Source organism: Microcebus murinus, chromosome 4 (genome assembly GCF_040939455.1).
Source record: "Microcebus murinus isolate Inina chromosome 4, M.murinus_Inina_mat1.0, whole genome shotgun sequence".
In the NCBI taxonomy this organism is placed as follows: domain Eukaryota; kingdom Metazoa; phylum Chordata; class Mammalia; order Primates; family Cheirogaleidae; genus Microcebus; species Microcebus murinus.
Window position 1 is genome coordinate 77355497 of NC_134107.1, and position 10836 is coordinate 77366332.

Here is a 10836-nt window from a genome sequence, read left to right on the forward strand (position 1 = left end):
TCTAAACAGAAGGATGCTTGAGCAGTATCCATGGATGTGGCCAAAATGATGGGCAAATGATACATGGGGCAAACAGGAGTAAAGAGAAAGCCACAGACTCCCCTGGGCAGGTGAGAAGCAGCATTTGCATCCAAGATTAGCATAGAAAGGCCAAGAAGCAGGCCCAGCAGAAAGGGAGGGCCTTCATATTTTTGGCCCCAGACATTCTCACACTTTCATTTCCTATTTTTCCATTCAGCTGCCCCATTTAGAGCCTCCGAAGTCAATATGCATTCTTTGAACAGAATCTACTTTTAATGTCTCTCTGCCTTGGCCCTTGTCATTTTCTGCATGCCCTTCCCTTCTCCTTTTCTCACCTAATGGGTTAGTCCTTTGAGATTCAGCTCCAAGGGGCCCCTGGGGAGCCTATTCCTGACCCATTTATTACTGACTCCTTTTGGCAGGTTCCACTGTGGTACACTCCTCTGTTGGATTTCTCCCCTGTGAGGTCCTGGAGAGCAAAACCCCTATTCTTAGCTCCTAAAAATTGCTTGGCAAAATGGAAGGTGCTTAACATGTACCTGCTAAATAAGTGAGTGAGTGAATGAATGAAGAATAGCTCTGTAAGAAAGGGAGGTGATCTTATCCTTATTTTATAGGTAGAAGAGCTAGACTGTAAGATCTTGAGGCCAGGAGCTATGCTTTATTCAGTGTAATCTGGGCAGCCCCCAGCACGGTGCTTGGGAGACAGAAATTGCTCCATGAGTATTTGCTAGGTGACAAGGAGATATTCTTTGGCACAAATTCCCCTCATCCCAACTCCCCATCCCCAAACAGAAAAAGAACACTGCTAAGATAAGTGTCAGTTTAAACTGGTGTTTACAAAGCAATACTGTCTGTATTAGTAAAAATACATAGAAGGCCAGGAAATGCACACCAGATCTAAGACTGAAGTGAGATTTGGGGGGAGAGGGTGGTGGAGGGAAAAGATAAAAGAGAGAGGAATTCGGGAGCCTGGGAGGATCAGGTGTCAGAGTTCAGGGGAAGGAGGAGAAGATGGTGATGAAAAGAGAGCTAGAGCAGCCTTGGATGGGAGGAAAGTGATCAGCTGTTAGATAAGCTCCTTGAATGGCAAAGGAATGCATTAGGGTGGGAGCAGGACCGGAAGTGGAGGAGCTAGACCAGGAGGTGCTAGGTGAGACCCAGCTGACTGCGTTTCTCACAAGCACCCTTGGGGCACACCTGGGGTTGAAATCTGCTGCTGATGGTCAAAGAACTGAGACTCCTGGCTCCCATGGAGCCACCTGGGGTAAAAGTCTACTTCTGCCAACCAGTACCTGTGTAACCTTGGGGAATTTGCTTCCTATCTCTAACATTTCGGTTTTCTTATATGTAAAATGAGAATGTACCTACCTCTTAGTGGGGTTGTGAGAATTCAATGAATTAATATATATATAAGCAGTGCCTGGCACACAGTAAATGCTCAATAAATATGAGCAATAATAATTGTGTGTAATACCTAATTTGACATTTTGCTAGCTGAGTCCATGTTTTTCTGCTCTCTTGTACCCCAAGGGAGGAGAATGCCAAAGGGCCTCTTAGCACACCTTACACCCATTGGTGGCAGATACAAAGAGTTCGAGGGGAGAGAATTAGACATTTCTTAAGCATTTTTCCATTAGGGCATCACTATGTCCATTCTGTTATAGAGTTTTGTGTTCCCCAAGGGGGAGCACAGTAGCCAACTGTATGACCCTGGGGAAGTGACATACCCTCTCTGAGTCTCAGTTTACCCATCTATAAGTCTGGAAGGATTGATTCTCTGATCCCCAAAAGCTCTTTTCACCTTAACATTCCATGATGCCACTAAGGCTAAGTCAGTCAAGGGGAGAGGTGAGAGTAGGGGAGAGGTGTGGACTCACCAGGTTGATTGGGGACGTCCTAGTTGTCTGTGAGGTTGGGAGGCTGCCAGGGTCGTGGTCTTCAGTCTCAGAGTTCCTGAGAGTACCCAGAATGGCTGTATGCCCTGCACTGGGAGAAGGGCAGGGGGATGACTGCACCAGAGGGCACCTGCTCTGGTCATGCAGTGGCCATGTAACACCCACTGGGGGCAGGGCAAAGAAAAAGAAGTACTGCAGAAGGACACCCCTGTGCCCTGGAGCCATTTGCCTCTCTGCAGCCCTGAATTACAGAATTGCCAGGTATGAATTGGATTAGGTGCTGAAATATTTTTATCAGACCAGATGTCTTATGCTATGAATCCCCTCAATATCAACTCTTACAGGCTGTGTGAAATTGCCAGAAAACCCCTGCACTCTCTGCCTGAGCTCTTATATTCATGGAGGTCATCTATAAATTGAGAAAATATCCTTTTCAATACCCAAAGGCTCTTTTCTGTGCCTCTTTTTCTTTCTCTCTCTCTTTTCCCCCCACAGACATGTTTTTCTGTAAATACTGCAGCTAAGCTCTGAAATCACAGATCAAAGCATTTTTTCTTCATTCATCTTTTGAGGCCAAATTGCAATTTATAATGTCTGTGGTTTTCACTAATCTGTTTCCATGTCATCTCACTTTAAATCAACAGAAAGCAGCTCACAATAACACATTGAGGCTGCCCCACTGAAGCAGAGAGTGTAATTTGAGCACAGCATTATTGAGTCTCAGTACTCACAGGTAGAACTGTCTGGGGCCTTTATTATACCTAACATTAATCTCGGTAAACAACTTGTTTTGATGAAAGCTGAAAACCAGATGGAACAACGAAAATTCACGGTTATCAGAAAACAAAACGTGATCCCTTTTTCCTCCCACCCCTTCCGGCACCTTCCAGTGACATCTAAGGCTTTGTCAATTTGGGCCCAATAAAAGGAGGGCAGAAGTTGGGCTAAACAGAGAACATACCGATACATGGTTCCAGAGCCTTTTGAGAACTGAACATTTGCAGAATGGGTCAGAGTCTAGGACCTGGGAGGAGTCCTGGGGAGCTATAGGGTTTTTTTTGTGTGTGTTCCTCCTTGGAAGAAAACATTCCCGAAGGCGATTGTTATGCCTTGTTATTTAACACCTTGTCTCCTGGGAACAGGGCTGACATTAGTTGTGTTCATCCTCAGCTTTTTGGGTGAAACATGGTTCCTTAGAGGCTCCGGGGTCTAACGGGAGTGTGATAGACCAAGAACACATGCTGTAATAGAAAACACTTGCATGAATAAGCTAAGGTTAAACACACCCCTGAATAAAGACCGTATTGCTAAGCACACGAGTTTTTCACAAATACTGGATGTAAATGACCATATGAATAATCTTTATTCTTGATGAATTTCTCTAGGAGACTTTAAGGAGCTTAGTTGTCACTTAGGCCAAGCAATGGAAGGCTGATGATTTAGCAGCTCTGAGTCCTGGAGTGCCTCAGGGTTTAATTTCAGGCCCAACTCCCTCCAGGCTACTAGAATCTGCCCTACTTTCCATGAGACAGGAGCCAGTAAAGATCTCCTTGTTTGATCTTCTCCTGGGAAATGTACTAACCACAGGAAAGTGGGGGGAAGGGAGGGAGAGGGGGTAGTGAGGGTAAGGGGAGATGGAGGAAGGGGAGAGTTTTGGTTAAACTTCTTGGTTCTGTCTTCTCTGGGAAGGAGATGCACCGTCATAACACATACGATGTGCTTCACTTTACAAAGCAATTTCAGATTAAAATGTCCTATATAATAAAAACAGGGTAGGGGACATTGTCTTCATTTTATAGATGAGGAAATCGAATCTCTGAGAGATTAAGGAAATTAAATGCCCATGATTACACAGCTAGTAAGGGGCACAGGGAAATCTCCAAAGCTAGTGTTTCTTTTTTACTGCAGTCTGCTCATGGAGACCAACAAGGCTAAGGTTATGCCCATCACTGAATAAGCACAGTACTTACATGCAGGTCGTCCAAACCTCACTGCAAAGAGCGAAGTAGATGTGATCATCTCTATATTACAGATGGGTAAACTGCACTTAGGAGTGTTTAGACCTCCTTCCTAAAGTCACACAGCTAGTGAGTGGCAGAGCTTGGATTTGGACCCAAGTCCTTTGATCCTAAGCCTAGCACCCTTTCTGTGTCATCTTGCCGAGTATCCAAAAGTCAATCTAGAAATAAATAAAAAAATAACTTCATTATCCTGAATTATCCAGATTGATGTTTACAATAGGAAACTGAAAAAAAGTCAAGAGTTTACTTTTGCATATTGTAACGAAAAATCTTTTGTCCTAATTATATGCAGCATAATTGTATCCCTTCCTACTGAGGACAAAGGTTACTTTATGGATGTGATATGTAAAATATTTGGGGAATGATAATTTTGTAATGACCTGGAAGTGGGTTGTAGGGTCAGACAATGAGTGAATGAGGACAGGGCGGGGTAGGGCAAGGTGGGAGGGGTATGGTGCACTCAAAGGTCTAATATGGTTTTTTAAAAAAGATTTTGAGAGAAGGCTGGCTAAAAACAAGGATCAGAGACACACTTATGGCAAAAAGCATAGCAGTTGATAGATAGCTCTCCTAGAAGGTGAAATCTAAGGCAGAGAATGGTTTTGAGAATCTAATGAAAGCAAGGACTCTCTCTTTCTAAATAACTTCATAGGCACACACCACTGTTTTCCTAACTTTATACCTGGGTTAAGCACCCATGGCCTAGAGGAAAGACAAAAGAAGACTTAAGGAATTATTTATTAAGCTCAGCCTGTCGGTAAGGCATCAGGAATTCAGACTTATTTAGGGGTAGATGGAATGGAATTCACGAAAGCAAGGAACTGTTATGGGGGTCTATAGTCTGGGTCTGGAAGGGAGATTTGCATTTGGAACTTGGTCAGAAAATCTGAAGCCCCCAAAGCCAAAGCTAAGCCAGGGTGTCTTATATGCATAAAGCAACCAGCCAGCCCATACTGAAGCAGGCTGGGCCAGGAGCTAGTCTGCAGAGTGGACTCATGCCAGGCAAGAGTTGGTGACTAACCTGGGGACAATATTTATAATTTACTTATCAATAAACATCGTGTACCCTGAAATGTTGTAGTCAAGCAGATTTTCCTTTAATGGCTTTCCAAGAGCATTCTGCTTATGGATTCACAGCAGAATGAGGAACAGGGAGGGGAAGGGTGCCAAGCTACCACACCAACACAACACCTCCAAAGAGAGAAACAGATTGTACCAGCCATCAGGAGCAGCGTTGAGGCTGATAGTGTGATCAGTGCTTTGGTCCCCAAAGTCCAAAGTTGCCTTGATGAGGGTGGTCCTGTTCAATGTCACCTAGGGAAAATTATTGGGGTGTTAGGTTTTAGTTTTATATTTGTCAACCGGAATTTATAGCAAACCAGTTTGCTCCGGTAAAGGTTAGAAACATTTTGCTCTTTATAATTTGGGATGTTTTTCAGAAAGTTCTGTCCATCTGGCCCAGCAAAGGTAAGGGCTCAGGGAAATAGATGTGTTGATTCTGAAACAGGACTTACCTGAAATAGAAGTGGAACTGGCTGCATTCTCTTACATTCTTTTCTCTAATGTAAAAAGGTTGCTCAAGATGTTATTCATTCTTCTCTGTGCTATATTCTAGAGACTATAACTGACAGACTCAGTGCTCTGGTCTGGTGTACCTGTTTAAGGTTTTCAGTGCTTCCATATGGACCAGGGGCAGTGGCTGTGTCACTACCACAGACCACATCCCTCCCCCAAGTCGACAGAGAAGGACAGGGCTACTTTTTACACATTTGGGTGGAAGCTTTGTTTTTTCTCAAGAACAGAGACAGAAGAGCTTTATATCTCACTCTCCTCTTGGGCAGGAGGAACAAGTATTTTGCACTGTGAAGACCTCAGGGGCCTGTGGTTTGAGAGTTTCATCTGTGATATAAGACATTCCAATCAGCTTCTTGTAGAGCCATGAAAGTTCACACTGGTTCATGGTGTCCACTGCCCAGGAATGGGGAGAAAAAGTCAAACCAGCTGGATACAGAATGCTACAAAACCTGGCTTTTGAGCCCTGTTCATTTAAATGAGTCAAGAAGATTTTAGCTCAGCATATACAAAAAACACAACTGAACAACAACACAAGTGTTTGCTCGCATAATAGGAAGTCCGGAGCGGGCAACAGCTATAGTATGACCATCATCAAAGACCTAGGTTGCTTCCTTCTTTCCATCCTGCCACTGTGATGTTGGCTTCATCTTCAACCTGGTGATAAAACATCTGCTGCACTCTAGCCATCCCTGCTGGACCACTTATGACCAAAGGAAGAAGGATTTTCTTTTTATTCTTTCTAAAAAAGAAAACTTTCCCAGAAGCCTCCAAGCAGATTTCATCCTCACGTTGAATTGGCCAGAATTAGGTCGCACGCCCATTCCTAAACAAAGCCTTGCCAAAAGGAATGGGGTTCCCAATGTTGGCTCATAGACAAACCGGAGTCACCATCTGGAGCTGGGATTGACATCAGCTTTCCCTGAAGCACATGGCTGTGTGAAGGGGGGTGGATATCTCAACCAAGTCTCACGTCTGTTGGGAAGGAAGAAGGGAGGTGAGCAATGGATCTCACCAAGAGTGAGATAGGCAACCAAGATGTTTGCCTCGACAGCTCTCCATACCTCCAGGGCGGGGAAGCAGCCTGCCCCTGTAGCTGCCCTCTCTCAGCCCCACATCTGATGCATTTGGACTGTGCCAGCTGGAGGCTTGGGTTTTTGTTTTGTTGTTGTTCTGTTCTAAGTGCTAGTTATAATCTTACTTTGTACTTAGGAAGGGACTTTCTTCCAACACGCTTGAGGCACTTTTACAGACTCGATGACCTCTGCCCAGAAGATTACTATCGTCCATTTATGGAGGTGGTGTGAGAGTCACGAGGCAGCCAAAGGCCCAATCCGGAGGCAGAGCACATCATCCACCAGGTTCTCAAGTAGGAGTGACAAGCTGGAAGGACCCAGGCTCAGTCCACGGGGGAGGCTCTGCGTGCAGAGGTGTGGCCTATTAACAAAGGCTTCCTTTGTGCTGACTGGAGTTTCTGGAAAAAGTTAGCTCTCCAGCAATCTTGGAGAGGTGCTCAGTGATTACATAGAAGCAGAATGGACTTGAAAGGCTGAAATCAGTATTTGTCTATCTTGGCTCATTCTGGCTTATTCCCTTGCCTTTGGGCAAAATCAGAGTGAGGCTATTGGGATTATTTCAAGAAACATTCAGTCCCTTCTCTATGCTGGCCACCATGCCTGGCATTGGAAATATAGCCAGGAACAAGACACTGTTCCTAACCTCACAGACTGTGGGGGAGAAAACTCGAAGAACAGGCAGTGACAATGCAGTGGGATAAGTGCTTTGGTCCTCTTCGGCTGTTTGCACAGCTTTTACGAAAAGCTGCTGTTTAAGCTGAGATTTAAGGGACAGGGAGTAGTAAAATATTGTCTGTTCCCAAGAAAGGAGCACTAATTCCATAGAATGGTAATTTAAATCATTTGGGAAAAAAGCATAGATGGTCAGATAAGTTTGGACACAGTGGTGTAAGCCATCTGCTGGACTTTGCAGAGCTTTTGATATATGTATTAATGATAACCATGAATCTCTATAGGAGAGATATGGAATGCATATTTTCCCATCATATTTGACCACAGAATCCCTTTCCCCCCATGTCTCCCAGATGAGTGATTTTCACATTGAAGACTGCAGCACTATAGCTGATTGAGACTGAGGATGGAGGCAATAGTGGGTCCGAGGAAGCATCATAGTTCTACTCTCAGAAGTACTGGGGCCAGCTTTTCATGTAATAGCTGAGTTTACTTTTTGGGCCTATTTACATTCTGTAGTGGGCACTGTGGTATCCCCAAACAAGTAGACTCAGTTGAGTGCAGCAAAAATATTTTGCAGTGAATATGTTAGCAATAGACATGTGGCCCCATTTTCTGGCCAATGGAATGAGAGGAGGAAATACATGAAGGGCTTATGGGGAAGGTTTCCTGCTCTAAGAAAGAGGAATAGGAGGAGACAGCTGCTCCTGGTCTTCTTCCTCTAGGTGTTCTTCTCTCTAAATACAATAGCTGGAGTTGTAGGGCCATCTTGCCAATAGCCTGAGGATAAAACCAATATGTAGATGGCTCAGTAGAGACTAAAGCAACCTAGGTCTTTGATGACAATGTTGAGCTTCTGATTAACCACACCTGACGCCTCTCCTATCTATTGACTTAACTCTGACTTCTTGTTCTGTGATGATGCATTTCCTTATCTTTTCACTAGTTCCAGTCAGGCCTTTCCACTATGTGCAGTTAGTTAGAAGCATCCTGGCTAATGGACTTTCTTGTTTGAATCTTTTCACATGATTTTCCCACTGGCATATTTAGTCATTTTCTTGGTCAAGCTCATGACTTGGAATGGTGGAGCAGAGGTAGAGTTGTCCTGGACTGAAGCAGCAGGTGGTACATTAGTGACCATCTTGTTTCACTTAGCATAAAGTCCTCGATACAGCATGGGACAGGATTTCCTTCCTTTTTAAAGGTTGAATAATATTCCATTGTGTGTATATACCACATTTGGTTTATCTATTCGTCTGTCCTTCTACCTCTTGGCTATTGTGTCTTGGTGTCACTTTTACCTACTGTTGGTGACTGATGTTTGGATTTCTAATTCTGTTGCCTGTGTTTCACTTTAACCAGATTTTTCTAGCGAAGCTCATGGAAGAGAATGCCTGAGAAGTGCCTCATTCTCCTAAGGATGATCTTGCTAATAAATTTTTTAAAAACTTCACTTTGGAATAAACTCAGAAAACAATTCATATGTGCTTTATATATAGCCAAACAAAAATATATAAAGTAAAAGGTGAATATATTTTCTTTAATATAACAACTACATCTCAATTCTACTCTTTGGCCATAATCCCATCTGAAATGTAAACTCATTTAAAAATTCATTTTCTTAGGTATTAGGAGCTCAGTATAAAATATTTGAAAAATAGCAATAAAAGCTACCATTTAATGAGGTCCTATTTTGTACAGGGCCTTCTACCTGGTACTTTAAAGGTATTCTTTTTAATCTACACAACTCTTTGCAGGACATGTTTGTAATATTTCAGGTACGTTATAGATTGGTGAGAAAACATCTGGCTAACACCACCATTGTGCGTTGTACATACCTCTACCATCAGCCCTGATTTATTCAGCAAGGATAGAAAACTGGTTCAAAGTGAAATGAGCCCCCTGCATCCTCAGAGCAGAGCACAGCAGGGGCAGCCCACCTGGGTGGGCTTTTCCTTCCCCCTCAAGTTCCCCATGGTCTGCTCAGCTGCGGTGACACTCTCTGTGTAGGTAAGGTGACCTGTCAGAGTTGGGAAAATGGCTAAATTCTTGCCTCACCATTGCCTTTTTATACTTGGGCTTACAACACCATCCTAGAAAAACCTAAACCAACCTTTGTGTTTCTAGTAAACAGAATGTTTACAAACATTGAACTCTCAGTTCTTGAGCCTAACCAAGGCCATAGGACAAGCCTTGTTTTCTAGGATTCAGAAGAGCCCATTTCCCTGCTGTCCCCTCCCAGGAGCCGATTCAGCCCTCTAGTTTACCTCTGTGATTCTGATGCAGATTTTGACCTGATGGCAAATCCATTTCCCTATAGTTTATTTATTTATTTTTGGTTTTTTTAAATCTCTGGTTTACAGGTGAAGGAACTGAGCCTCAGAGAGATTAAGCCTTTTGCTCAACGTCTGAGATCTAATAAGAAAGAGTCTGGTATAGAATCAAAGTAGCTGTTAGCAAAAGTGGACAGAATACAGAGGGGTTTTGGCAAAGTTCCTTATCATTTCTGAGTTTCACTTTTCACATCTAAAATGGGGATGATAGTGACTACAAAGATTGTAGTGGGGATTAGAAATAATATACTTAAAGCCCTCGATGCCTGGCTCTTGGTGGGTGGTCCATAACTGGTAGTGATTATAATTGTGTTGCATGACTCCAAAACCTTTGAGCTTTCCTTGGAACAACAATACCCTTCCCGCAGAAATGTAAAAAAAAAAAAAAAAAAAAAAAAAAAAAAGAAAGAAAAAGAAAAAAGAAAGGACGAAAGAAAGAAAGAAAACCATCATATTGCCCATAGTTGCATACCCCCCAAATGAAAAGCATTAGCATTTGATTTTACCCATTCCTTTATTTTTTTTTCTTATTGCTTTCTATGAAGTATTTTCCCTATAGTTGTAATCACACTGTATATGCAACTTGTTTACCATTTTCTTTTCATTTTTCATATCATGCTAGGATGAACCTTAATGTCTACCTTCCTACTTTTGGTTTCTGTGGGAGGCAACTGCCCTGCGCTTAGAAGCCTATGCGGCAATAGCCCTTTGGGAAGCACCAGCCTCTCCAGGGTGGTAAGTGGGAGCTGACTAAATGCTTCTTGCATTCGTTCGTGACTTTGAGCCACGTTTTCAGAGCCGGAGCCACCCGTTGGCACAGTGGTATCTTGACCTTCCCCATGACTCTGTCCTCAGAGTTTGAAAGCAGACACTTCCTCTTCTGCTTCCCATTTCTCCTCCCTTCATGCTGCCACCTCACCCTGATCACTGGTGCCCCTGATTCTCCGGCCTTCAGCCTCTTCCTCATCCGCTGCCCACGCAGTCTGACCCTGGGCCAAGCTCTTTTGACACTGCACTTGCCACCGTGCTGGGATCTTTTACCCCTCACTCCTAGTGATCTCCACTGTACTCTGCTCCGGCCCCCAAACTGCTAAGCTTCACTGAGGCAAGCCTTGCAGTTGTATGAACTGAGGCTTGTTGATAGATTCACACGTTAACTTTAGTTGGGCTCTTACCGTTGGGTAATACCTTGGGCTATTTATTGATGACAACATGCAGTATTTTGCTTACGGTTCCAAAGCTT